We start from the raw sequence: 26,785 nt of genomic DNA, 5'->3' as shown, positions 1-26,785 counted from the left end.
GGAGGAGGAGGAGGAGGAGGGGGAGGAAGGCAGGCGGTGAGGGCGGCCCCCGCGGCCCCTCGCAGCCCCTCCGCCGGCAGCATGGGAGCGGGCGGCCGCGCCGGCAGGTAACGGCGGGGAGCGGGGATGGGGGGCGGTGGTGCGCGGTATAGCGGGGTTCGCTCTGTGAGGGCGGATCCGGGGGGTGCGGGCGGGATGCGCCGGGGAGGGGTCGCGTTATAACGGGGGTCGCGGTGCGGCGGCGATGGGCGCGGGGAATGGAGGGGAGGGGGTATAAAGGATGGCGTTATAGCGAGCGGGGTGGGCAGGCGGCCGGGGGTCTGGTGGCCGGGGGTGCGGCCGGTGGCGATGGAGGGGGGGTCGCGTTGTAGCGGGTGGATGGGTGGCACCGGAGAACGGGGGGCGTGTTATAAAGGGGGGGGGCGTATGGGGGGCTGCCGCGGGGGAGGGGGGGAAGGGGCCGCGCTATAGCCGGGGGTGCGGGGAGGGGGCGCGGCGGACTCCCGGCACATGCGGCGGGGGGATGCGGGGGAGCGCCGGGGCGGCGGCCCCGGGACCGGGCGGGGGCACCGGGGTGCGCTGGGGACCGAGGGGGTGCAGCCCAGGCGGGGGGTCCCGGGGAACAGCCCCGGTCCCGGGGTGCGCCCCGCTCCGTCCCCCGCCGCTCCGGAGATGCGCCCCGGCTCCGGGGATGCGCCCCGGCTCCGTCCCACGCTCCGGTACCGATTCGCTCCCCCGCTCGCTTTAGGACCCCCAGCTCCCCGCCGTGCTCTTTCTCTCGCTGCCACCGCGCCCCCCGCCCCATCTCCGCGTCCCTCCGGCCGCCTCCCACCCGCGGTCCCACCGGGAGCTCGGTGCGGGGCGCGGCCCCGCGGGGGGATTTGAGGGGCTCCGGCATCATCCCCGTGCTCGGGGCTGCGCTCCCGCGGGGCGGCACCGTGGGACCGCCCGTGTTGGCGAGGGGTGGCCGCGGACCCGGGTCCCCTCTCGGTGGCTTCTCCGGCTCCCGGCGCGCCGGGATGTTCCGGTGGCGGAGCCGGTGCCGCTCCCGGAGCAGCATCGCCGGGATGCGGGTGCCGGAGGAGCCGTCGGAGCGTTCCCCGGTGCGATGCCGCATCCTGGGGACACTGCTGTGTCCCCCTGGGGTGTTGCCCGCGCCCACCCCAGACACTGGTGGCACCGGGGTTGCCTTGTTCTCCCACCATCTCCGGAGCCCGTTGGCCAGTGGGTTTTGCCCTGCTGCCCCCAGTTGTGGGGTGGCCCAGTTACAGTAGCAAGGAAGGGACACGGGTTATCCCAAAACCACCCAAGTCCCCGTGCTGGGGAGGGTCCCCTCCCCTGCGCTGGGGGGGCTGCATCAAACCTCCCCTTTCTACAAGAGGCAGCTGGCTCCGGGGCTGGGAACAGCCTTGGAGAGTCGTAGGGGGACGCTCCTGGGGTGACAGCAGGTGGTGTTTTCCATCCGCCCTCGGGGATTTCAGCTGAAATCCCGAGCCCTGGGATCATCCCGCAGCAAGTGAGAGATGGCCCCAGAGCCCCTGTGTCACCGACTCAAAATTTATCACAGGGAGGGTGAACTGCCCCCCTATTCAAATAAGAGTAATAGTGTCTGTGCTTCCCCAGGAGAATCTAATTCCAGTTCCCCCTGTGGAAGCAAATGGTGCAAGTGTGGGATAAGGGGAACAGTGTGGGTGTAGAGGTGACACCTGTGGGAGGGCTGTCGGCATGTGCAGGGACAGGGACGGGCACTGAACCCCCTGGGGGCAGGGAACACCTCCGTTCTTGGGGCGTTCTCCCTCTCCGAGTCCCGGGAGGCTTTGCTCCTGCAAAAATATTTGCCGCGGCTGGGAGGAAAAAGCAGTTTTGGGTGAGGGGTTCCAGCCCTTCCTCTGAGTGGGAACACCCTGCAGAGCGAGGGGCTGTGCACCTGGAGTGTTCCCTGTCCTCTTCCCAGGCAAACCCCCTCTGGAATTCACAGGGGATGTTCCCCGTGGGCGCTGGTGCTTCTGCTCCTGCCCGCAGCTCCCGCTGTCAGCGCTGATCTCAGCTCCGCTCAGGCAGGGCAAAATATTATGGAGTTATATATCATTTTTCCCTGTGAAGTGTGTTTTGGGGGTTGTGCACCTGTGCCAGGCTGGGGGAGCTGCTTGTGTGACCCGAAGGGGCTGCAGGGGACAGGGCTGCTTGTCCCTGTGAGAGCCCTCAGTGAGGGGAAATGAAGTTGGACTTGGGTGCTGGGCACAAAGGCTGTTGGGTTCGGCAGGGCAGGGCATGTACCAATACAGGGACCCTCCTGCTCTTGCCAGGGGGAATGTACCCCCCTCTGCACACCCGACAGCGGGAAAGCTGTTAATTGTTCCCTGCCAGATTGACTTATAAATTAACGGGTTTGCTGGCACTCTCCTCCTCCTTCCTGTGCGTGGTAAGGGCCCATATTTCAAATGGGAAAAAGTCATAAATACTTTGAGTAATGCAAGAGGAGCTTCCAGCTGAAGCTGTGCCACTGAGGAATGCGGGGGGAGAGGGGTCTCCTGCAGCAGAGCCGTTTGTACACTTGGGGATGGGGTGATGGAGGTGATGGGGCAGGAGGCCCTCGAGTCCTTTTGTAGTTGTCTTCTGGCATTGGCCTCACTGGCAGGATGGGGTCAGGTCCTTTGTGCCCCCCAGGTCTCTGTTGCCCTGTTCCCTGCTGCTCACGGGGTTGAAAAATGTAGGTTTGGTAAAGGAAGCCTCTTCCTGGGGTGTCCCCTCTGTCTCATCCCGAGGGGAGCAGGTTTGCTCTGCCTTTTTCTGGATGCTAAGGAGTCACTGGTGTGACACTTTCTGTAAGGAGAAGAGGAAAACTGTTCCTTTGCTCTTTCTCCAGGAGGGTGGACTCCTGTTAGACCCTTAATTCTGCTGCTGCTTTGCAGGGAGAGGTGGGAATGAGGGTGAAGAGATACCTGAAGTCCCCCTTTGGCCACACGCTGTGGAAACGGAGGCTGGAAGTCTTTGTGGTTCCTCATAGCACAGGAACAGCTCCTACTGCTGGGCTACCCCAGGGGCTCGGGCCGTGTTTAGAGACCCCAGAGCTGTATTTGAGGTGGGAGACTCCCACCCGACGCTGCTTTGAGGTCCGTGTCGAGGTGGGTGCCCTCTGCGGTGCCCGGCGGGGCGGTTCACCAGGCTTGCCCTGGGTGAAGGGCCCATCCAGCTGCTCCTCGGTGCAGAGTAACTCCGGGTAGTAAACTCATGTGTTGAACTGTTTATGCTCCTTCCACGTGGCAGAGGTTGCGTGGGTGGCGAGCGGAGCTGCCGCGAGGGATGCGAGCCGTGGCCTGTGGCCTCGCGCCGCACGTGGGTTTGATTTGAACTCGCTCTGTTCCCGACTGAAACGGTTTTTCTTTTGCATTGCAGAGATAAAATTGCGAGTGTAGGAATCCGAGATAAAGCGAAGCCAGATCTAACCCGAGTCAGTGTGGGCAGTGCGAGCGGATGGTAAGGAGAGAGGTTATTCAGTTGCGTTAAAAAGATGCTGCTAAGTAGTTTAATCCACAGTTGCTGAACTTTGAGCTTTAAATTCTTCTTATGTGAGTTGATAAGAACATGCATATTATTCATAACTCTCTCCTCAAAAAAAGGAAAATCTGCAAATGACTTCTGTTAAATATCATTGCTTCAACAGCGTGAAAAATGTGCCTGACTTGTACTTCAAATAATCCCTTCCCTTGGCCCAGCTCCCTCCATCCGTGAAGCTCTTGGCTTCCTGCAGAGGGAGTGGGGTCAGGAGCTGGGGCTTCACTCTGGGGTGGTGATTCCAGGCAGGACCCCCAGAACATATATTTTATTTTTTTTTAGATTTGCAAACTGAAGAAGCCAGCCAGGCTGGGCGGCTTCTGGCTATCTCAGTATTGGTTTTTAAAAATTGTGGTCGATTTTAAACCCATGAGCCCTGAAGTAGTAATGCTCAGGCCAGCTTCCTTTCTGCAAAGTTTATTACACAATAAGCTGAAACAATCTGGAGGCTCTGTTTGTTAGACCTTTTATTTTTTTGCTCTTGTCCTCTCTTTCTGATTATTTGCTTTATAACTTGACCGATTATTTTTTTTGCCTTGACATCAGCCCGACAAACTGGAAATTGTCTTTTATTTTCCCCATCTTTCAGCTCATAAACCCTCTAGACTTCTGGGTCTGATCCAACATAATTCTTTTGGACTTTTTATTTTTTTTTCTAGCTTGGGTATCACTGTCTTGGCTTAGTAATTTATCGAGCTTGGCGTTCCCTTTGCAATAGCTGCCTGTGCTGTCGGATTATTTGCTTGTCTGACAAGCCCATGTCCTACACAGATGGCCATGTCCCACTGCAGTGCCAGCATCCTCCAGAAAAAGGAATTTCCAGAGCTGTGTTGCCTTCTTGACATCACTCCGTGGGGAGCTGGTTGGGAGGTGTGAGATTCTTTAAACTTTATTTATTTTATTTTTTTAAATCCGTGAAACCTCTTGACTCCCGTCCTCCCACCAGCTCCCGAGGGCAGGCGCCGGGTGCAGCTGCCCAGGGAGGTGCTGCTGTGGCAGGGGAATGGGATAGGGATACGGATTCCCCCTGGGATGTCCGGGTGTGAGCAGGGAACACACCTGAGCTCTAAAGGAGGAGCAGATCTGAGGTGTTTAGGGATGCTCTGTGCTGTCTGTGGAGACAAAGGAGTGATAATGAGAGTGAGACAGCCCGGCTCATGGGGAAGGGAGACACACCAATACCCGAAACTGGGATTTCTCCCTGCTCCTGGAGCTTGCTGGCCCCTCAGGGACATGTGTCCCCCACCAGAGAAAAGCGAGGCTTCACCATATCCTAATCCTGCTGTGGCCCTGGGCTGTTTGGGCCTCACCTGGGTTTGTGCACTGTGAGTATGGAAAGCTTTGGAGACGGCCTTTGTGCAGCTCCTGGTGCAGCAGTGTGGGAATTTGGGAGCCCTGTGTCATGGGCATGACTAGCCCTGGGAGAGATGGGATTTTAGCGTCCTCTCTTCCATGTGTTACTATCAGTCAGTAACATTGATGCAGCGTGAGTGTTGTCATACAACTGAGGATCCGTCAGAGCGTCTGTGCTCCAGTTCCCTGGCAACATTTGCACAATTTGAGAGGGCTGCTCTAGATTAGAGAGCAGATATTAGTTTGCCTAAACAGGTTTAAAAACCTATCAAATTAAACTGGGCCAGGCAACTCGTACAACGTGCACACCTAAATTGGTTTAACATTTGCATAAATCAGATTAAATCAGGGCTGTGGGGTGGTTTAGGTTAGGAAGCCTGTGGCTGTTTGTGCCCGGCTCCTGGAGGTCTCTGCTCCTGCTGCCGTGTCAGGGCTGGTTTTGCACAGCAGCAGCTGAATCCCATGTTTTCAGCCCTGTTTCCTATGTGAGTGCTCTGTCAGTTGTGGATTACACCAGGCCAGGGGGCTGCAGTTTGGCTGTGGCTTTGCAAGCACCTACACGGGGACATCCTAAGGGAGGAGGAAACCTGAGGGTCGAGTGGCTTCTAACGGTGTGATTTGGAAGGTGGGAGGGTGGGTGGCAGCACTTGGCTGCAGGTTGGGCATTGGGATCAGGGCTGATTCGGCTGCAGCCACAGTTTGCAACGCGTGGTGGGGTTTGCAAGAAGGGTGTCTGTCTCTGGGGGGGGGGGGTTAAGCCTTTTGGGGTTTGAGTAGTCAAGTGTTTGTGTGTGAATCTGTACCTGGGGGGCACAACACCTGGGGCTCCTGCCTCTCCCACTGGTGTCTCTCTGCATTTGTCCTGGAGCATCTTGGACGTGGTCTGCAGGGATGTGATGGTGGGAATGTATCTGGTGTCCTGCTTCTGAGTGTTGAGCTTCCTCTTGTCAGCCTGGTTACGAGCACAACAGGTAAGGTCTGCTCAGACCTCAGGAATGCTTCACTCTCTGTCCCTGCTGTGCTCCCAGGAGGTGGGGGTTTACAAGCCCAATGGAGGGGTGAGTTGAGATAACATCAAATCCTTGCTCCAGAAATGCCCTGGCTTTACCTGATGCTGTTTTCAGAGGTTTCCCCTGCTTTCACTGCTGTTTATGGGCAGTGACACATGACGGGATGTGGAGTTGCACGAGGTAACTGCTTGCTCTGGGTGCAGAAGGCACAAGGCTGGGGGCAAAGTGCTCTCCATCTTCCTTGTGTGGAAACACCCAGCTGGGATGGCACACAGGAGGCAGGAGAGGGAGGACATGGGGGGTGTGTGGCTTCTCAAACTGCAATAATCCCATGTCAGGAAAAAATAGCTGCCTCATCTGGAATTTAGGGCCGTTGTCTCTTTGGTGCTGGAGTTGAATCCCACTATCTTCCCCTCTGATCTGTTGCTCAGTTGTTTTCTTTGTGGTGTCCCTGTATCCAAATCAGTGTTGTGAGTAATTCCACAGCTGATTTAAATCTGAAAGGTTCTTTCCTTTAAAGTCTTGACCGTGCTTCCCTCCATTTTGCTGTTGTGAAGACAGCAGCGATGGACACACTGCCTGCTTCCCTTCCGACGCACGCGTGTGTGTGTGCAGCAAAATCTGCAGGAATTCGGGATTTATATATTCTTTTTAAGCTAATCATCAGCTCTGACATCATCAAGTGTTTGCTCTGGTTCCTGGGAATCATAGATGGGTGCTGCTTCGGGCTTGCACTGATCAAGGTTTCCCTCCTGCTGTGTCTCTCCTTTGTTTCCCGAGGTGCTGTCTCTTGCTGGCAGTGACTCCAGCTCTGTTCCCTGCCTTGGCTGTGGAGGTAGTTGGAAGCTGAGCAGCAGTTTCCACTCACCATGTGAAGTTCTTGTGTCCAACATGGTCAGGATATGCGGGAGGCAAAGGTGATGGGCAGAGCTGTGTCCTGCTGGGAGTTCCGAGGTGGGGTTGGCAGTGGGGGCTGAACCCTCCTTCCCTCCCTGCAGGAAGGGATGTGCCTGGGATTGAGGGATGGCCCTGGGTGGGCAGGAATGGTGACAGCAAGGATTTGGTGTGAAAGCGCATCAAATGCTTTTTGGCAGGGCCTGATGTGATAGGACAAGAGCAAAGAGTTTTAAACTAAAAGAGGGTTGATTTAGATTGGATTTAAGGAAGAAGTGCTTTACAGTGACGGTGGGGAGGCCCTGGTGCAGGTTGCCCAGAGAAACTGTGGCTGCCCAGTCCTTGGAAAAGTCCAAGGCCAGGTTGAATGGGGGTTGGAGCAATCTGGGATACTGGAATGTGTCCATGCCCATGGCAGAGTGGTGGAATGAGATGATCTCTTAGGTCCCTTCCAACTCAAACTCATCCACAATTCTATGAAAAGGGTTTCTCAGGATGCTGTGGTTTCCACCAACAACTGATTGTTCCTTGGGATTGTTCCTGTCCCCTCCTGGCTGGTGAATCCAGGACAGGGGCTGAGCACTGCAGCCCATCACCCCCACCTGCAGACAGGTACCCAGTGGGTCACCTGGGAGCGGGCAGGGTGTTGCTGGTGCTCTCTCCTGACCAGGTGTGATCTGCCCAAACTGAACACTCTGCAGAGAGCAGGGGGATGCTCTGGAGACCCAGAGACACTGGGGCAGGAATGATGCAGAGGGCTGGGCACTGTGGCAGCCAGTGCAAACCAGTTCATGAACCAACTGGTGCTTCTGTTCACCTGGCCCTGACATGAGGTGGCCAGCAGTGACATGGACCTCAAATCAACCCTGTGGCATTTTGCACTGGACCATCACAGGCCACAGCACAGGAACCTCCCAGCCGTGCCCTTCCCTCCGAGTCGCCATTTTATTTTTCTTAAACATTTATGTATAACCGTACACTAACCTATAAAAATTAGTTTAGGATGGCTGCCAAGAAAATCTCTGCGGTGCCTTGTGGGTAACTCCCTGTGAATTACCATAAAAGCTGTAGTGTGAGGCTGCGGTGGCAGTTGTGAGGATGCCAGTCATCGTGCTCTGTATTTAAAATTCAGATGAATGTGTAATGCCTCCGTGGCTGGATTGCAGCAGCTCGGAGCGTTCCTGGTGTCCCTGCCCTGCGCGCTCTGCGCCCACTCTTGTTTCTTGACGCCGTCTTACGTTCTCCCGGCGTTTTGCCTGCTTGTAAAAATGCAACAGGTAGCAAACCGTGGGCAAGCCACTCTGGGAGGGAGAGTGGTTTCTGATAGCTTCCTCCCAGGAGGGACCAACCTCCTGCTTCCATTGAGCCGGCGGCAATATTTCACTTAAGGGAAAAGCCGCTCCGTGACCCTTCACCTCCACATCCTGCACGAGCCACGGCCCGTTTCCGAGGGCGCTCTATTTCTGGGTGTGCTCCACGCCAGGACCCAAACTCGGACCACTCTGCACGGGGGATGTCTCACTGCCATGCTGGAGAAGGCTGCAGTTCCCTCGCCATTGGTGTTGCTGTTTCTCTCCGTGCCCTTGGAAATCAAAGTGCTTCTGCTTTCTCCGTTGCGCTGCTTTCCCTCTGGAGCCGTGAGCCAAGGTGACTGTGGGTCTCCAAAGCCACTCTGCTCGGCGCGGTGCTTGGCAGAAGGTGGTGCTGATCTGCTGGGCATGATGGATCATTTCATTTAAATTTTTCTGAAATGTAATATTCATCTCGGTGTCACTGTCCCACCTTCATTATAGCTCACTGATAAACATCTCTAATCTGAGAGCGATCCGCACCCTGCCAGACACTGCCTGGGAATAATGAGCCCATCTTTGGAGCCAGGAGAAGGTGTCTCGGGGATGTGTCCCTGCTCTCCTAGCCCTGGCCAATAAATAAAGCAAGAAGCGAATCTGTTTTTCCCAAGTGTGTTTGCATGTGGCTGTTTGGTTCAGGGCTCTAAAATGGTGGTGACTGGATATAACCCAGTGTCCTCGTTAGTATCCAACAGGGATTTCTGCCCTGCCTGTGGCTGGGGGTTCAGGGCAGCACCCCAATGAAAGCCCCCCACGCTGGGCAGCTGGGCTGCCTTTTCCACACTGTGGTAAATCCCTGCCACTCTCCTGGGTGGATTTCAGCAGAAGAGAATGCAGCTTTCCCTTGGCTCTCCTGGGGTGCTGGGGCGGCGATGGCCCTACCTGTGGCAAGGCGTGTGCCATGTACTGTTTTACCTTCTCCCTGCGAGTCCAGAGCAAGCACAGGAGCTGGCAGGACCCAACCCAGTCCTAGGAACGGTTCAACCATTGGCAACTCAGTGGGATCCTGGGGGCACAGGCTGATTTGGGACACGCAGCACAGCTACAGTGGCCTCTGCATCCCTGCACGGCCGCCATCCCGGGAGCATCCATCGCAGTGCTGCTCATCTCGTTCCTCTCCTGCTTGGTTTTACACCGAGGAAGGGCTGCTGCTTCACGGAGCTCTGACTGTGGGAACTCAGGGTCTGCCATCCCCACCCAGCATGGCTGGGTGGATCAGTCCACCCCAAAGCCCTCCAAAGCAAAGGTGGCATCTGCTGTGCCTGGGATGGACTTTTTTCCTCTGTGCAGCAGTGGGAGATGGAGGCTGCTGGTCCCACATGGCACTGGGACTGCCCTGTTGCTGCAGGGAAAGTTTGTCCTTTGGGGAAGGAATCGTCCTTTGGGGAACCAGATCCTGATCATCTCCAGGGTTTTGACCTTCAACATCAGAACCTAAACGCTGTGAATCCCCAGAAGCCTTGTACAGACCTGACCTCTTGCACTGCTCTCCTGGAAAGGGTCTTTCCTCTCCCTGCACCTCCACTTGTGCCTCTCTTTCCTCCTACGTTTGACCCAGAACAAGCGGAATTTTCTACTGGTTTGGGATTTCCTGCCACCTCTGTTCCTCTCTGGCATCCAGGCCCTCAGACTAGCAGCCTCTTTCTGTCCTATTGCAAAACTTGCCTGGAAGAGGAAAAATCCCTGAATTTGGAGTCTCTGAGCACCATCCATCCACACTGACTGGGAAAGTCCTACACTCAGAGCCCCGAGGAGGACAGCCGAGCAGGATCCCTGCTGACTCTTCCCCTGGAAGGACTAGTTGGACCGTGCTGATGAGAAGCTTTATTTTCTCCAGGAGGTTAAAGCACAACCTTTAAAGGCTGAGGATGAACCCACAGTCGTGCTCTGAGTGGGGCAGGAGGAGCCACTGTCACTGTGTGTCCTGATTCCTTGGGAGAGGGATGAGGAGGAAGCTCTGGTTGCCACTATCACATTTCATCTCCTCGATTTTAGCAGACTGACCTGTCTAGAGCTGTGGGGTTGTGTTTCTGGCCCCCAGGGCTGCTCGTGGACTACGTGCCCCAAAGGCTGTGCTGCTGGTCCTGTAAGGCGATCTGGGTGCGGCTGTTTGGGTTTTGGGAAAGACCACAGACCTCCTGTGCTCTCAGCATCTGCTCCTGAGCAGCAGGATGGCAGCTTCCATGCTTTATTCATTCATCCCTCTGCAAAGCAGCTTGAAAACCCCTGGGCTGAGCAGCTGCCCCAGTGGTTTGGGTAACACGAGCATCCCTTTGCTTCTCTTCCCGGTGGAGGTGACGCGGGGGACGTCAGCCATCCGGCAGCACCGAGATGTGCTGATCTAAAAATAGGTGTAAGGTTGCTTTGAAAAGGGGAAAAGAAGGGAGGTGGGAGGAACTGAAGTGTTTCTAAGAAGTAAGAGAGAAAGGTGAATGAAATCCTTAATGGCCCTCGTAGCTAAGGCTTCTCATCCCGGCTGCCTCGGGGAGTGTAGGTGTGGGGGCTCTGATGGATGCCCACGTGGGTGCCATGGGCCTCTGGTGTGTGCCCAGCCTGGCAAGGAGCTGGATTTTGGGCTGGGTGAGGAGTAGTGAGGAGGAGGTGAAGAGAGGACACACAGTTTTCATGCCTGGAGGTGGATTTTCAGCTGGCAGGGTCTTCCTGGTCCAGGTGTGACCCACCTTGGACATCGACCCCAGTGTCCTACCTCGTCCCGTGTGTTAGTTACTGGGCTGTCCCCCCCTTATCAAGGGTGGGTGATGAGGTTGGGTCTCTGTGTCTAGGGGAGCTGGGGGATGGGACTGGTGAAAGGAGAGGGGGCAGTCAGGTCCTGTCTGCCCTGTCTGTGAGTGTCTCTTCAAAGAGGAGAGCTGACCGTGTGCTCAAGTGCTTCCTGCTGCTGGAACAGCCTGTGCTGAGCACACGCTGATGGCTTGGGAAGGGAAACTGTGGGAAAAGTGCTTGCCCAGAGCCTTTCTGCCAAGCACTTCACAGAGGACTGTCCCTGAGGGGTCTGTGCCCTGGAGCCACTGTCCCCATGGTCTGTCTGGGTCAGCCCACGGAGCACATAGGCTTGGATTTCACTCTTCAAACCCTCCCAGAGCCAGGCTGTCATTAGGCTGCATTGTCGTGTAATGGGATCTCCCAGCCCGATGCTTTGTTCTTGACTTACCCTTGACTTTTTCCTATGTCTTTGAGCGGGTTGTATCCCTTATCCATGCCTCCATCACTCATCCTCCATCTTGCAGACAGATGCTCTCGAGGCAGGGCTGCCCCAGCAGTGTGCTGGGCAGTGTGTGTCCCCTGAGAGCCTTGTTCTCCTGTGGGACCTCTGAACCTTCTCATGAGGAACATTTATGGGTGGCTCAATTGCAGGGTTTTCTAGGAAGTATCAGAGGAGTCTGTGATGCTGGACTCACGTCAGGCCCTTGGAACACTCTGTGGAGAGCTTTAATCTTAAAATAAAATCAAAGCAACGCTTTCAACTTGGATTTTTCTTTGGAAGTCACTTTATTTTAAAACCAATTTTTTTTTTTCTGAGTAGTCCTTTAGGAGGGAAACCCCCCCATATCGTGAAATCTTGCCTATGTAAATGATTGCTGGGCTTCAGCTTTTTGAAGTCACAAGATGGCTGTGCTGCTCCGTGCCCTCATCAAAGTGGTGGCATCGCAGGGAGTCCTGTCTCTCTATCCCATTCCATCTGTATATGCATCTCCTGGCTCTGTCTGTAGGCTCTGGATGCAGATAAAAGGAGCAAGAGGGTGTGGGACAGAGGTACCTTTGGTCATAGAATCCTAGAATATCCTGAGTTGGAAGGGACCCACAAGGATCATCAGTCTCTGGAAGTGTGCGCCTTGGCACAACTGAGCAGGAGCTGGGAAAACCCATGTCACTGCCACTCCAGGGAAGGTCTGGGGGCTCTGGGGAAAGCTTTGGGGTGGGCAGGATGGGATGAGCTGGGAGAGCTCGGTGCAGTGAGGGGTTGGAGTGGGTGGCAGCAGACGGGAGTGTGGGGGACGAGGCCAGGAAGGAGGCGGTGGAAGGAATGCCGGGTGCGGGAGCGGTGGCGGAGGGGCTGCACGGCCCCGCTGCTCAACTTGGTGCCAGCTGTGCCACCCTTCCCAGCAGGGCTCTGTGCCATGGCCACCCCCTCTCAGCAGGATGCAGGGAAGCTGCTGTGGGAGTGGAAGCTCCCTGTGGCTGCGGGAGAGTCCAAGCTCCATCTCGCCCCCGTGGATGCTCATGGAACGTCTCCCACGGATGCTGCAGCACCGGGCACAAGGCAGGCGGCCGCTGCTGAGCCAAGTTAACCATAGCCCTGTCTCCCTGTTCTGTCCTCTGGTCACCCACCACTCCCTGGCTCAGACCCCCCTGGCAGTGCTTCTCTTGGTTTCTGTGTTCCCACATGCCCCAGAGCCAAACTGGAGCAGCATCCCTGCTCTGCACCTTCTTGGGCAGAGAAACTGGCAGCTCTTCCCGCTGCTGGGACCAGGAATTGCTCAAGGAGCGTGACAGGCTGGTGTGGGAAGCAGCTGTGGGATCCCTGCTGTGCTCTGGGATGGGAGTTTGGCATTTTGGGATAGGACTGTGAAATCCCAGCGTGGGCTCTGGTGTTGCACTGTGTCGTTTTGCTGGGGCTCAGACCAACAATGCATGAGAGGGGTGGGAGATGCCACGGCCAACTCTGGTGTTGACCCCTGTGCTGGGGGCCGTGTGTGAGCAGAGGTGTCTTTTGGATCAGAATCAGCCTTTTGACATTTGGGAGGCTCCAGCCTCGAGATTGGGCTGACACAGAACCCTGCCAGCAGCTCATCTTCTCCCCAAACTCCTGCAGTTACACACCCAACCGGAGCAGTGTCTGCAGCAGAACAGCCAGCAGGGGTTTGGTGGCTCTGGGGACAGACGGACACCAACCGTTCTGGTTTCCAGGCGCTTCCATACCTTGCATAGCTGGGCCCTGTGTTGTGGGGTGTCCTGTTCTGCCTCACCTCTGGCAGCACCGGGGCTGTAACTGTATGTTCCCAGCAGTAAATTCACCCGTGAGGGGAGGTCTCAGGTTCCCCCTGGGCTGGAGGGGTGCCCGGGAGCCGCAGTGCCCGCGGCATGTCCCGGCGGGGAACGCAGCCCTGTCTGTGCCCGTGGCCTCTGTGACCGGCTGGTGCTGTGCTGACACAGCTTTTGGGTCCTTCCAGTTTGGAGGAAGGGTGTCCTGAGCACTGCTCTTGGGATGACACAGCAGGAGCCCTTCTGGACATCCCTGCTTTGAGACCCAGCCCGGGGGGGAGGCAGAGGATGTAGCAATGCCCTTCTCTGTGATTCACTGGCACATGCCTGGAGCTTTCCCTGCTCCTGGTAGGATACAGATGGCTCTGCCATGCTTCCAGTACTGCCACTGTGTCCTGCACTGGTGGGAGATACCCTAAATGGTGTGGGGAAAATTTGGCTTTGTTCATTCAAGCTCAGGGAAATGTGATGGTCCCAGCTGGCCCCTGAGTGCAGGGGAGTGGGGTAGAGGGGGCTTGGGGTGTCGAGGGGAGCAAAAGGGACTTGTTTGCAATTGTGAGTGAGCGCTCATGCTCTGGCACTGGGCATTAACATCCTTCTCTGCTCTGCTGAGAGCTGGTGGGACTGGGAGCACTGGGTTTATATCTGGAATATGTGTGGGCTGGTGGCCTCCTTGTCCCCAGCAATGACAGTGGCCCCATCTGCCCTGTTCCCCTTCCCTTCAAACTGTGCAGGGGTGGCTCTCAGAGAGCTTCTCCCGACCTTTCCAGCTCTGTGCCCTCAGCTGCCACCAAGTGACACGGTGACATTTCACGTCTTGAATGTCTGAGCAATTTCATGAAGAAAAAGCCAGCAGAAATGAAATGCTCTGGCTTTTTGTCTCCGACAAATTGGATTTGTTAACCTGAAGATTCATCTGTCAGCTGGCAGGGCCCCTCTGCAGCTGGCAGCCGATGGGACAGTGGGAAGAGGAGGGAAAGTGTGTCTGGGACACGAGGAGGAGGAGGAGGAGTGGTGTTACCAGCAGTGTGTAATATTTGCTGCATTTTCAGCAGTGCATTTCTGGAGGTCTTTTTGGAAGAGATGGGGCTTTGCATCAGGCATGGGACAGGGACAGCTGACCTACCAGTGCTGCAGCCCAGCCTGGTTCAGGTGGCAATTGCTCTTTCTCTTACCTGAGACAGGAAAGTGGGGTCTGTACCTGCCTCCATCAGTTGGGTGTTGCTGGTTTGCCTCAGTGTGCTACAGTGGCAAAGCAAGATTGGTCATGGAGCCACAGAACGGTTTGGGTTGGAATGGACATTAAAGCTCATCTCGTTTCCACCCCCTGCCATGGGCAGGGATGCCTTCCACTAGACCAGGTTGCTCTAACCTGGCCTTGGACACTTCCAGGGATGGGGCAGCCACAGCTTCTCTGGGCAACCTGTGCCAGGGCTTCCCCACCCTCGCAGGGAGGAATTTCTTCCCAGTCTCCCATCTAACCCTGCCTTCTGGCAGTGGGAAGCCATTCCCCCTTGTCCTGTCTCTCCATACCCTTGTCCAAAGTCCCTCTCCAGCTCCCTTGGAGCCCCTTTAGGCCCTGGAAGGTGCTCTAAGGTCTCCCAGGAGCCTTCCCTTGTAAATCCCTTCTCAGTGCAAACCCACGCCCGGGCGTGTTTGGACAGGGCAGTGCTGGGGGAGCTGCCGGGCTCGGCGAGCGCAGCCCTGGGCACGAGCCTGGCGTGTTTGCACAGAGCAGGGCCCCATGCCCCGGGGGGGGGAGGCAGGCACCGGCCTGTACCACCACCCTGCAGGACTCCACATGTGGTGGGCAGTTGCACAGGACCTGTTTTTCAATAACATGTGCGTATGATGTTATTTATGGTGTGTGTAGGCACGTAGGAGAGGCACCCCCGGTCCCTTCTGCTGCCACTGAGGAGCAGGAGGGAATGTGTGTGTGCAGGGGGAGGTCATTCCTTCTGCTTTCAGGCTCTGTTGGAGAGCTCTGTTCAGACCCAGTGCAGTTTAACCCTGCTCAGGGAACGGGCATGAGGCGTCCTGGGTCCCTGGAGAACTGCACAGTTGCTTCCCTGCCATTTTCTTTTATTCTAAGAAAGAAGGAAAACAAACAAAGAAGGCTTTCCATGAAGGAGTGTGCGTGGGGAGAGCCAGCTCCCTGCCCAAGGGCTGCCAGCAGCCGCTGCTGCCTTGAGCTTTTGGGGACCTGCACTAACCCAGGGCTGCTGGTGGACTTGGTGATCTCAGAGGTCTTTTCCAGCCTAGTTGATTCTGTGATTCTGTGGTGCTGGAGCTGCTGCTCCCACTCTCTGTCCCTGCATCCCCTCGGCTGTGGCACGTTCCTGCTGCAGCTCCCTCTGTCTGTGCCGTGTTCCCAAGCCTCGCCTGTCCCCGGCAGTGGTTTTGTTGTAAGCCCTCGGTAGATCCATTACTGCCCACGTGGTCCTCGTGGCAGCTTCCAGCCTGCTTTGGGCTTTTGCAGGTCTCGCTTGGCTGCTCAGCAGGCTCCAGTGTGGGATGGCTGCAGGCTCTGGAAGACTCTCCAGTGCTGCTCATATGGAAAACAGTCTCAGTAACCACAAAGAATGGAGATGGTGCTTAAAAAAACACAAATAAAGGTCATCTGTAGGGGCCTACGGGATGGGGACAGTGAAGCTGCCTCGCGTGGTTTCTGCTGGGGTTGTGTGAGTTGAGAAACCCCTTCCCATTGGGATGTTGTTGCAAAGATGAGCTGTGCAGGACATGTCCCATTCTGGGGATGTCCTTGGACTGGGTGCTCCCTCCTGCCCCTGGGAGATCACCACCAAAACACCCGGCTGAGAGCCCCAGTGGTGTTTCCTCAGGAGGGCTGATTGGATTTTTGGTTGCATGAGTCCTTGTGCATCAGCTGCTGCTTGGAGCAACCCCATGGGAGGGCAAACAGCAGAACCTGAATCCTCCCACGTGAGCAACCACAGCCACTGGGACAGGAGAGGAACTTGAGCTCCGAGAGGGACCTGGGCACCTGAGCTGGCCCCAGCTGGCTGCCAACCTCAGAGGGCTCCAGGAGGGCTTGGGCTCATGGCAAATGACTTGCTCAGGTCTTGGCAGGGTGTTGGAGGACTCAGCAAGGTGCTGAGCCACTACCTGGTGTCTCCCATGGCTGTGTTTTTCCGGGAGACCTGTTAGAGAGAGAAACATCTTCCATGACCATTTGCTTGCCAATGTGCACGTTGCAGTGTTTTCTGTCCTAACATCCCCCAGAAGATCCCCACCACCCAGAGCACCAGGGGCACACAACAAAGTCCAAGGTCAGGGGTGTTGTTTGAGGCTGAGGTGCCCAAACCTTCCCTGGGCTTCAAGCAGATCAAAGCTCAGGAATGGTGGGCAGTGAATCCATCAGGAATGCGGCTGCCAGAAGAAACCCAGTGGGGTGAAAATCCCTTTATCCACTTTCATGTGTCTGAAGTGCAAGTGGGAGACGTGGACTCAGCTTTTTCCCAATGCAGAGAATGTGGTGGAAACCTTCAGGGCAGGTGCTGGTCCCATGGTGTGTGTGTGGCACCTCCTCCCAGCTCCATCTCCTCGATGTCAGGATTTGATGCATCCTGCTGTTTAAAAATAAACAGCGAGTTATTTGGGGCCAGGAAGGCAAACAAATCAACAGGCCAGTGGATTTTCTCAATCATCCTGGATGCTGCACAGGGGGAAAAATTAATAAAGTGCCTGCCATCCCCAGGAGTGATTTGTTAAAGCCAACGATAATGATGGGCAAAATTGAATGGCAAAATTGCTCATGAAGGGTTCCCTCACACCTGTGCTTCTGCTCCCTCTCCAAGGCATCACTATTCCTGAAAGTGCTGTGGTGGGAAAGGAGATATGATCTGCTGTCCAGGTCTGAGCTTTTCTAGTGTAAAAAAGAGCAGCACAGGGCTCTCCAACCTCTCACTTGTACTCTGAGAATTGGGTTCTTTTCGGTGTTTTGGGATCCATGAGAAATCTGGATTGTCCTTAGAGTCACTGTCCTGGGGTTATTGCTCATTTCTTGATGGGTTTGGGCCTTTGGAGGCCTTTCAGGACTTTTCAGGAACTGTGTCCAGCATGTGCCCAGTGAAAACCACTGCGTGTGGTGGTGGCTGTTGGAGGAAGGATGGCTGGGAGCAGGCTCAGTTCTCTGCTTTGCTGCAGACCAAGCAACATCATTTTTCCAGTTCATTCCCAAACTTTCCCATCTGTGAAATGTACACATGCAGGGCCATCCTTCATCAAGAGGCCAGGACTTTGTGAATCCAGGACAACCATGAATGTGAGAAGATGAAGCTTTCTTTGGGCTACTGAGAACTCCCTCAAAGGAGCAGCCAACATTACCTGGGCTCCTGAAGGCTCTTGGCTGCTCTGTGTTTGCCCTCCAAAAGTTCACCAAAAACATTTGGCTTCTGACTTTGAAAATAAAACACCACATCATGGGAGCATCCACCATCTCAGTTGCAGAGCTAATGGTACAGGAAGGCTGAAGGAGCATCCTCACCTCCAGGTCTTGTCTCTGCAGAGCAAACCCCCTTGGGCTCCTAATGTCAAGTGTCCCCTTCCCAACCCCTGTGGCATCCAAAATACTCCTCCTGCAGCCTTGAAGCAGGGACTTCCCACAGCTTTTTGCAGTTTTGGAGTGGTGCCTTCCAGTTGCTGCCATTGGGTCTCCACAAAACTTTCCTTCTGGCCAAGTCTTTTCAGGAATATTTTGTGCCAGAGGTGATATCAGTGAAGGGCCTCAAATCAAGAGAGATTTGGGGTTGTCCAGCTGGGAAACGGGGCTGTTTGTTTACTGGTTTAGTGCTGTGTCTTTGCATTGCCTCAGTGGAGTATTAACTGTGTAAATAAACTAACAGCAGGTTAAGCAGCCAGGAGTAAGAGCCAACCCCAAATACTCAGATGGGGAGGCTAGAGGGAAAGCTGAGCAGGTGAACATTCACACCCTGCGCCTTGAGTGGGCAGAGGTGTCTTGAGAAGAAACACCTTTCTCCCCCACCATTTTGGGTAATGCCCCATCCTTAACCTCATCCACAGGAGCCTTTTTGGCATCAGGGCAGCTGAAGGCGCTGTTTGCCACTCCATGTTTTGGGGTTTTTTTCTGTGATGAATATTCTCCTCCCCCACAAAATCCCCCTCTTTTAGCTGTTTTCAAGTTCAAAGCAAGACGAACGCGGCTCCTCCCGCTAATGAACCTTTACTGGTTGCCCCAGCTCGTGGGTGGGTGTGAAGAGCAGATCTGGATTTAGCTCACTGCTGGTGAGGGTTTGGGAAAAAGAGGAGGAAAGTCCCTTTGGAGCTTACAGTTGCCATAAGAGATTCAGGCTCTGTGGATGAGGAGTGTAAGGTGGTACAAAGTGGCCCTTGAGCTGCAGGTTTGACCCACGGTGGTGGATGGAACTCCCAGCCCACTTACCAGATGTCTCATCAGGGTCCTGTCACAGCACCAATGAATATTTAAACCAAGAGTTGATCTGAGTTCAGAGCATTTAAATTAAACAGAGTGCAAGTTGTGTTTTTAAGCTGCTGGTGTCCTGGGGGCCTGTGGATGGAAAGGACCCAAGGTCAGTGGTGTCTCACCATGGTGAGGCAGCTGCCCTTTTCCAGTTGGGTTCATTCTGGGGCTCTTGGTTCCCCTGTACTTGTCTCTGTGCCTCCTGCAAGCAGAGCCACACATGGTCTTTTTAGTGAAAAAAACATTGGTCTTTTTAGTCTAAAGAACATTGGTCTGCAGTGATGGCAAATAAACTGAAATTTCACTGCTCTTGGAGGAACAGAGAGATGATGGGGATGCCTGTCTTCCAGGAATGCCTCATCCCTGGAATTGTTCAAGGCCGGGTTGGATGGAGCTCTGAGCTACCTGGTCTAGTGGAAAGTGTCCCTGCCCCTGGCAGGGGAGTGGGATTAGATGGTCTTTAAGGTCCCTCCAACCCAAACCATTCCATGATTCTGTGATCTGGTTCATGCTGGATGCAAGCAAGGGGTTGAATCCTCAGTCTCATCCTTATTTCATCTGCTTTCATCTCAGGGTGGTGGGTCTGAGGCTGGACTATCCCAAGGGACCCTCTCCAAGCTCCCCTTCAAGGGTTGGGTTGTGTAGGGTCTCCCAGCTGCCCCCATCCCAACGTGCAGGGACCTCACCACAAACACTCTCAATAATGTCGTGTGGCAGCCGCTGTGAGCGGCCCAGCCCTTCTCTGGCACAGAAAGGACAAATTAAATAAACATGCTTGATTGCTTAAACATTTGTTTTTTAAATTAGCAGCAGCTTTTTTATATTAAAGTCTGTGGATATGCTGCTGGGGAACACTTTAGCAAGTTGTTTTTTTCTTCCTGGTGCTACTTTTCCAGAGTGATTCGTGATTTAAAAACCAAATGCAAAATGCAGGCCAAGTTTGAGGTTTGATCCTGTAAAAGATGTCGATGGGAAGAAACTGCACTGCTTGGAGCTGTGGGGCCCTGTTTGGATGCGTGATGGGACAGGCCTTGAAGGCAGCAGCATTTGCAAACGTTGCTGTGCAAGGGCTGGAGAGAAGTGTCTGAATCATAAAATCATAGAATCATAGAATCCCAGAACAGTTTGGGTTGGAAGGGACCTTAAATATCATCTCATTCCACCTCCTTGCCATGTGCAGCGACACCTTCCACTAGCCCAGGTTGCTCCAAGGCCCGTCCAACTTGGTCTTTGAAAACTTAGGAATGGCTCAAGGTGCTCCATGAATGTCCCCTGCTTCTCAGGAAAAGTTTCAGTGATCCATGAGTTGTCCAAATGTTGAAATCTCCTGCAGGAGGGTGTTTGGAGGTGCTGTGTGTGGATCTGCAATTCTGTGCTTCCCAGGGAGTGGATCAGCAGCCCCTGTGCTCTTGGTGGGCTGGGCTTGGGCACCAGCTGGGCTTGGCATCTTCCCCTCCGTGCGTGGCACAGTCGGTGACCCTGTGCCGAGCTCTTCCCCGGCTGTGCCTCTGGTTTTATTTCCACTCTTTGGTCTCTCTCCTGTTCAGATGGCAGAGCCAGCCCAGCGTGAGGGTTACAGCCTGTTCAGCATTACAGGATCAGGGGGTTTAGATGCTGCTCTAATAGGAACCAGGGTTGCTAAATGGCATCTCTGGGAAGGGAAAATGCAGCCAGCGAGCAGTTAATGCTTCAGATTGACCTTGCTTGGAGCACATGGGGGGTTGGCTGTTTCCATAGGCTTGCTATCAGTGTCCTAAAATAGCAGCTGTCCAAGAAAATAACCCAAATAACGGAACATGGATCCCTGTGTGTACCTGTAGGAGTGCTGTCCCTGCTGGGGCTTCGGGGTGTGGGGGCATTGCAGATTAACCGTGTTCCTGTGATTGTAGAAAATAATAAATAGAGTTTCCACAATCCTGCTGGTTTCTCTGACATCCCTCTGGGTTATTCAAATCTCCTGGCAGCCAGCTCAGGGACCAGCCTGACTTGGGGGAGCCCATAGGAGGACCCTGGGCTGGCACTGCTCATTTTCCCTGTGCATGGACTCCAGGCCACATCCTTAATTTTTTAATTAGTGGATGCATCCCCCGTGAGCACAGCTCCAGCTCAGCTGCCAGTGTCCATGCGTGGATGGAGCATTGCCTGGATCCTCTCCACAACCCAAGTGGGGAAAGGGATGGGAGGCAGGGGCTGCTCCAAACCCTGGCTCTGTGCCCTCCCAAAAGGCAACCAGCAGTGGGTTTTATTGTTGTTTTGTTTTTACGTATTAAAGGTTTAATAAATGGAATTAAATACTGTGAAACTTAAGGTAATTAAATGTGGAAGCAGAAGGAAAAAAAAAATTGTAAAGCATCCTCGGCAGGAAACTAATAGGCTCCATGCCTCCTTATCTTAATGATTTTCATAATTTAGCTGAATGCAGAGATAATGGATCTGATGAACCTTTCTGGAGCTGATTTGAGATTTAATGGGCGTCTTGCTGGGGGAGCAGGGTGGGGGCAGGTGCAATCAATGCGCTTGAGGAGGGAGATGAGAGCAAGAGAGCCTGAAACACGGAGCCAAACGAGTCTTCCGTCCACGCTGAGTGCTCCCTCCTTCCCACCTGGAATTAACCTCGGAAATCATTTTCCAAGGCCACGTGGTTTCCTCCGGCTCCGCGCTGCCAGCGGGTTTTGCCTCCCTGCACAACCTCTGACCCTCCCCGGGCCGAGGGAGCCGCAAAGCCGGGATCATCTGTGTTAATCTGGTCTCATTGAGGCGGGATCAGTGAAACCACCTCGCAGATTCACTGTATTATGGAGCAGATTGAGGGACTTAGAGAGCAAATTTAATAAATATCATTTCGATATTACTTGGCGGGAAAAAAAATAAAAAAAAAATCCCTCTGAGCGGCTGATGTTGAAACACCCAGTGAGGGTGGTTAAGAGGGACATGGTGTGTGTGGGGGTGAGGGAGAGGGGATGGGGACAACACTGGATGTGGGGTGGTGGGGACAGGGGGAAAGGATGTCCCTTGGGGCTGGGTCACAGCAGCACGTGTAAAAGCAAGTAGGGCTGAGTGTGCTTGGGGAAGGGGAGAAATGAGGATGTTTGTCAAGGGATGGAGGTAGGATGCACATGTTTGGCTCTCTCAGGTTCAGCCCCGAGTCTCCTGCTGCCTCCTTGGCTCTATCCATGGCGTGCACTGGGTGCTCCAGCAGCTTTAGGAGCAGGCCCAGATGTTGATGCTGAAGCTGACGCTGGACCAAACAGCTTTGCTGTGTCAGTGCAGTGAAGGCTGCCTGGGATGCAGAGCCAAACCCAGGGCCAAGCCAGCAGCCCTCCCTGGGCACAGGGGTGGTTTCAGGGGTGGTGGCAAAGCTGGAGTTTTGGTTTTGCTGCCAACAATTTGCTTCAGTATGAGAGTGGTGAGACACAAGAACAGGTTCCTCAGAGAAGCTGTGGTTCCCCCATCCCTGGAAATGGTCAAGGCCTGGTTGGATGGGACTTGGAGCAACTTGGTCTAGTGGAAGGTGTCTGTACCCACGACAAGGGTAGGGTAGATGAGCTTTAAGGTCCCTTACAACCCAAACCATTCTGGGATGATGAAGTTGGCAGCTGCCGTGTTGGTTTGTGTCTGATTTGTGCTGGGGAGGTAGAACTGTGTGGTGCCATGTCCAGGGAAGTTCTGGAGGCTCCTAGGACAGCTCTGGGCTTGGGGATCCCATGGTGCCTTTGTGTCTCAGGGCTCCCAGTAGTTCCCAATGCCATCTTTGAACTGTGCTCTGACATGTTTGAAGCCTCTCTGGGAGTTTTTCAGTGCCAAAAGCAGAGCCAAGAGTATGAATTGGGGGGACACTGAGGCACCCGGGGTGTGACCCAGGGAGCTGGGGTGGGAACAGCTACTGTGACCCCAACTCTGTGCCAGGTCCTGCTTGCAGGTGGGATCTTCTGCCTGTCCATGAGCAAATCCTGCCGGTGGGGCCCAGGGAAAAGCTCTGGCCACAGGGGAAGAAGGGAAAATGATTGCAGTGGGAAACCCCAAACCCTTTCTTCCAGGGCTGGTTGTGGCGAGTGAGGTTTTGGCCGTGCCAGGGCATGGGGATGGGCACTGCTGCCTGTTGTCTCTTGTGGGAAGTGTCCTTGGATGGAGCACCTTCCCAAACCGCTTCCATCCCACGCCTGCGCCGAGGACCCGTGGCAGAAGGTGCAGCACTTGCAGCCAACACACAGCCAAAGGGGCTGGTTGCCTTTGTCCCTGGCAGGACCCCCTGCCTGCTGGAAAAACACTTGGGTTAGGAGAAATGTGTGACCTCTTGCTAACCCCCTTCCCTTTTCCCTCTCGCTCTGCAAGATGTTAAAAAGAAGGGGGGGGGGGAAAGGAGGAAAAAAGAAAAAAAAAAAACAGCCCACGCTGGGGCCAATCCAAGGAGGGCGAGAGCTGGGGACCATATCATTAAAATGCTAAAAATGAGCGTGCTGAAAACAGACACAATTGGGTATTTAAAGCTCTGAATGAAAAGAGTGTGTGTTAGCCGGCTTGCGGAGAGCCAGTCTCCCAGAGCCCCTGGAAAATATGTGGTCAAGCCCGCACCATTAACTTTTTGTTTCTGGTTTGTAAAGTAGCTGTGAAATCCTGGGGGGGGGCACATGGACCCCACGTCCCTGCCAGGCCTGGAGGATGCCCATGTTCTGCCAGAGGGGTGGCTGTGCCAGTCCCTTGATGTGTGTTGGGTAGTTTGTGCACGCTGAGCCCTTTGCGGTCCTGCGGCAATTTTTATCCTGAAATGGATAAAAAAATCGCCCTCTGCATATGGACTTGTGTGTCCACTGTATCACCAGGGACCCCTCTGCCACCTCTCCTGGGATTTGCACCGGCTGCTGAGGCGTGAGGTGTGTGGCCAGAGGGTGAAGCAGGAGGTGTGACCCAGAGGAGCCCCAGCCCTGCCTCAGGCCAGCCACAAAGTTACTCCTGAGTGAATCACCACCAAGTCACTTTGGGGCTCTTGTATCATTTGTTTGCAGTTTATAATCATCGAATTGTTGAGGTTGGAAAAGCCCTCTAAGATCATCAAGGCCAGCCATTCCCCCAGCACTGCCAAGGCCACCACTAAGCCACGTCCCCAAGTGACACATCCACAGGTCTTTTAAATCCTGCCAGAGATGGTGACTCCTCCACTGCCCTGGGCAGCCTCTGCCAGTGCCTGACCATCCTTTTGGTGAAGAAATTTTCCCAATATCCAGCCTAAACCTCCGCAGGGGCCACTCAAAGCCATTTCCTCTTGTCCTAACCTTTGTTACCTGGGAGAAGAGACAATCCCTGCCCAGCTCCAACCTCTTGTCAGGGAGTTGCAGAGAGCGAGAAGGCCCCCCCAGTCCTTCTTTTCTCCAGGCTGAGCCCCCCCAGCTCCTTCAGCTGCTCCTCATCAGACTTGTGCTCTAGACCCTTCCCCACCTTCAATGTCCTTAATCCTGGGCTTCTTAAACCTGGGCAGCTTGGGCTGCTGGAGGCTGCCAGCTCAGGTGCCCAGGGCTGCGCCAGGAGGTGTGAGATCCTCCAAAGTTTTACGGTGCTCTTTTACATGGAAACGTGGATCTTTGCAGCCACACTCCAGCGTGTTTCCTGCATCCTGCCTCATTCCTAGGTGGAGGCTATGGCCCCTGTGCAGCTGCAGGGAGGACGAAGGTGTGCGTGGGGTTATTTCCGTGCACGTACACGGGGTTCCCTCGTGAGCATACACAGAGGGATCCACGTGGGTGCAAAATGCCCCTAAAATGTCTCCTAGGGCAAGTATTAACTGCCAGGCTGGGCTGAGCTCCAGCAGGCAGGAACAGATGAATCAGACACTTAATGGTAAAATCAAACCCCTCAAAGTATTAAAAAACAACCCAGCTCCAGCGGGCTCCTCTCTGCCGACCCCAGAGCCCCAGCGAGAAGGAACGAGAAGGGATTTTAAACCGAACTGGGATTTATTTTTTTTTTGGGGGGGGGGGGGCCACCATATCTCTTGGCTGCCAGCCCCTCCGAAGGGAAGTTTCACCCCGCCTCCCGCGGTCTCGGATGTCAGGTTGGCAAGAAAAATCCCATCTGTTTTCAATCTGGATCCTCACTTCCATCCACCCAGCCTTTCTCCTCCCCGAGCTCCCCCGCTCCCAGCCCCCAGAGCTGGCGTGTGCACCAGGCAGGCCTCGGGGACGCTGCCTTTTTTTTTTTTTTCTCCCTTCTCTTTTTTATTTTTTTTTCTTCTAAAAATGTATGTGGCCTCTTTTGCCCCCCGCATTCCTCCCCCCTTCTCCGTGCTCCAGCACAGCCCTCTCCGCGTTGGGGCCTGCCAAGAACCTCTCTCTGTGCACGGCCCCGCTACGGTCGCTGGCTCGGAGAATTCCCAAATGACCGAGGATTTTCAACCCTGAGCTTTTTTTCCAAAAAAAAAAAAAAAGCCCAGCAAAATATCTCTCTGTGTGTAAAAGGAAAAAAAAAATTAGGCAAAATCTAAATGGGAGGAGAGAGAAGAAGGAATTTTGTTGTTGTGATTTTTTTTATTTTCTGGTTGGCTCCAACTTTTTGGTACGGTTTGGAAAAGAGCGAGTACAGAGTGTTTTGTTCCTGCCTGGAGATAACAGAGCTGCTCTGAAATCCTATACAGAGTCAATGCAAAGGCGTATATACATTGCAATCGTGATATCCTAATCTCTGTCTGAAGAAACCCTTTTGTTGCACACTCCCCTCTCGCCGTTCTCTTTGCTGTCCTCTCACTCTGCGTTTATATCTTATTTAAACTCTAAAGTCCTCGGGCTAGGAATTACCTTCTCCCTTTACAGATGGCTGCAAGAGCTCAGCATGGCTGTGCAGCCCCATGAAAAATAAATGAAGAAGGTTGTGGCTTTTGTTGATGGTTTTATTTCCTTTATATATATTTTTTTTAGAGGTGAGGGTTTATCTCATCACAGAGCCAGGCACAAGGTGGAAAGGATGAGTAGTGCCTTGTAGAGCCAATATATTGCCAAAAATCCCAAGGCAAGGGTTATTCCAGTGTCACTCCTGGCTGGAGTGGCCACAGTGTGTCAGGGATGTTGGGGGGCCAGCGGTGCTTCTTGGCATTGGAGGGTAAGGTGGCTTTTCCTTTTGTTTTGAGGATTGCTGTGGAACAGGGCAGTGTGTGAGGGGACCCCAAAGGACCCAGTATGGGGGGACAGACCCCAAAGGACCTGGTATGGGGGGCAGGCCCCAAAGGACACAGGGGACAGAGCCCGAAGGGCCCAGTATGGGGAGACAGACCCCAAAGTATCTGGTATGGGGGGGACAGACCTCAAAGGGCTCTGTATGGGGGAGACAGACCCCAAAAAGCCCAGTATGGAGGGACAGATCCCATAGGGTCTGGTGTAGGGGAAAGACCCCAAAGGAACCGGTACAGGGGACAGACCTCAAAGGACCCGCTATGGGGGACGGACCCCAAAAGCTCTGACAGAAGTCCAAGGGCAGGCTCGGGGTGACCCCGAGTGACCACACTGGGGTGACCGCAGGGCCAGGCAGGAGGGGGCCGAGGGGGTGAGACCCCCAGAGCGGGCAGTGGCGCCCGCAAAGGCTCAGCTCGGGGGTCCCGGGAGGGGGGGCTCACTGTGAGGTTCCCCCCCCACTGCGGGGGCTCAGCCCAGGGAGCTGCGGGACCTTCCCCCGGGCCGGTGCCCCCCGAGCCCCCCGAGCCGCCCCCCGTCCGTGCCGCGGCCCCGCCCCGGCTCCTCCTCCGCCTCCCTGGGCCGGGCCCCGCGGGCTCCTCGGCGGGGTCGCGGCGCCCCTGGGCCCCGAGCGCCGCGGGACGGAGCGGGGGGGCCCCGCCGCTCCCTCAGCGCTGCCCCCGCGGGCACCGCAGCGTCCCGCACCCCGCCGGCACCGCCGCGGCACCCGGACGGTCCGTGCGATCGAAACATTTCGGTATTTAACGGATTGATGAGGAGGGGAAACTGTTTCTCCCCCGCCGGGGGTGTCGGGGGTGGTGCCGGGCGGGCTCCGGCGGGTGGGTGCGTGTCAGAGCCCCCGGCTCGGTGCGGGCGATGGGCAGCGGGGCTCGGCTGGAGCCGGGGTTGGGGGGCGGCGTTGGGGAGGGGTCCCCTTCCCTCTCCTCTCTCCCTTCCCTCTCCTCTCTCCCTTCCCTCTCCTCTCTCCCCTTCCTTCTCCCCACCCCT

The 26,785-nt window shown here is 55.0% G+C and overlaps 1 protein-coding gene across 16 annotated transcripts in view; it reads left to right on the top strand.

Annotated features, from left to right (window-relative positions):
* Positions 1–13: 13 nt before the first annotated feature.
* Positions 14–26,785, top strand: part of PTPRS (protein tyrosine phosphatase, receptor type S) — a 166,763-nt gene continuing 139,991 nt past the window's right edge. For 15 of the 16 annotated variants that reach the window (XM_027666622.1, XM_027666616.1, XM_027666614.1 and 12 more), the window contains exons 1-2: positions 14–107; positions 3,397–3,477. The gene's annotated coding sequence lies outside the window, so the exon portion shown is untranslated. The remainder of the gene's footprint in view (positions 108–3,396; positions 3,478–26,785) is intronic. The other variant, XM_027666606.1, reaches the window with a different exon arrangement.

Source organism: Corapipo altera, unplaced genomic scaffold (genome assembly GCF_003945725.1).
Source record: "Corapipo altera isolate COAL_440 unplaced genomic scaffold, ASM394572v1 193, whole genome shotgun sequence".
Taxonomy (NCBI): Eukaryota; Metazoa; Chordata; class Aves; order Passeriformes; family Pipridae; genus Corapipo; species Corapipo altera.
Note: the sequence above shows the minus strand (reverse complement) of the source record. Positions and strands in the feature narration are given on the sequence as shown.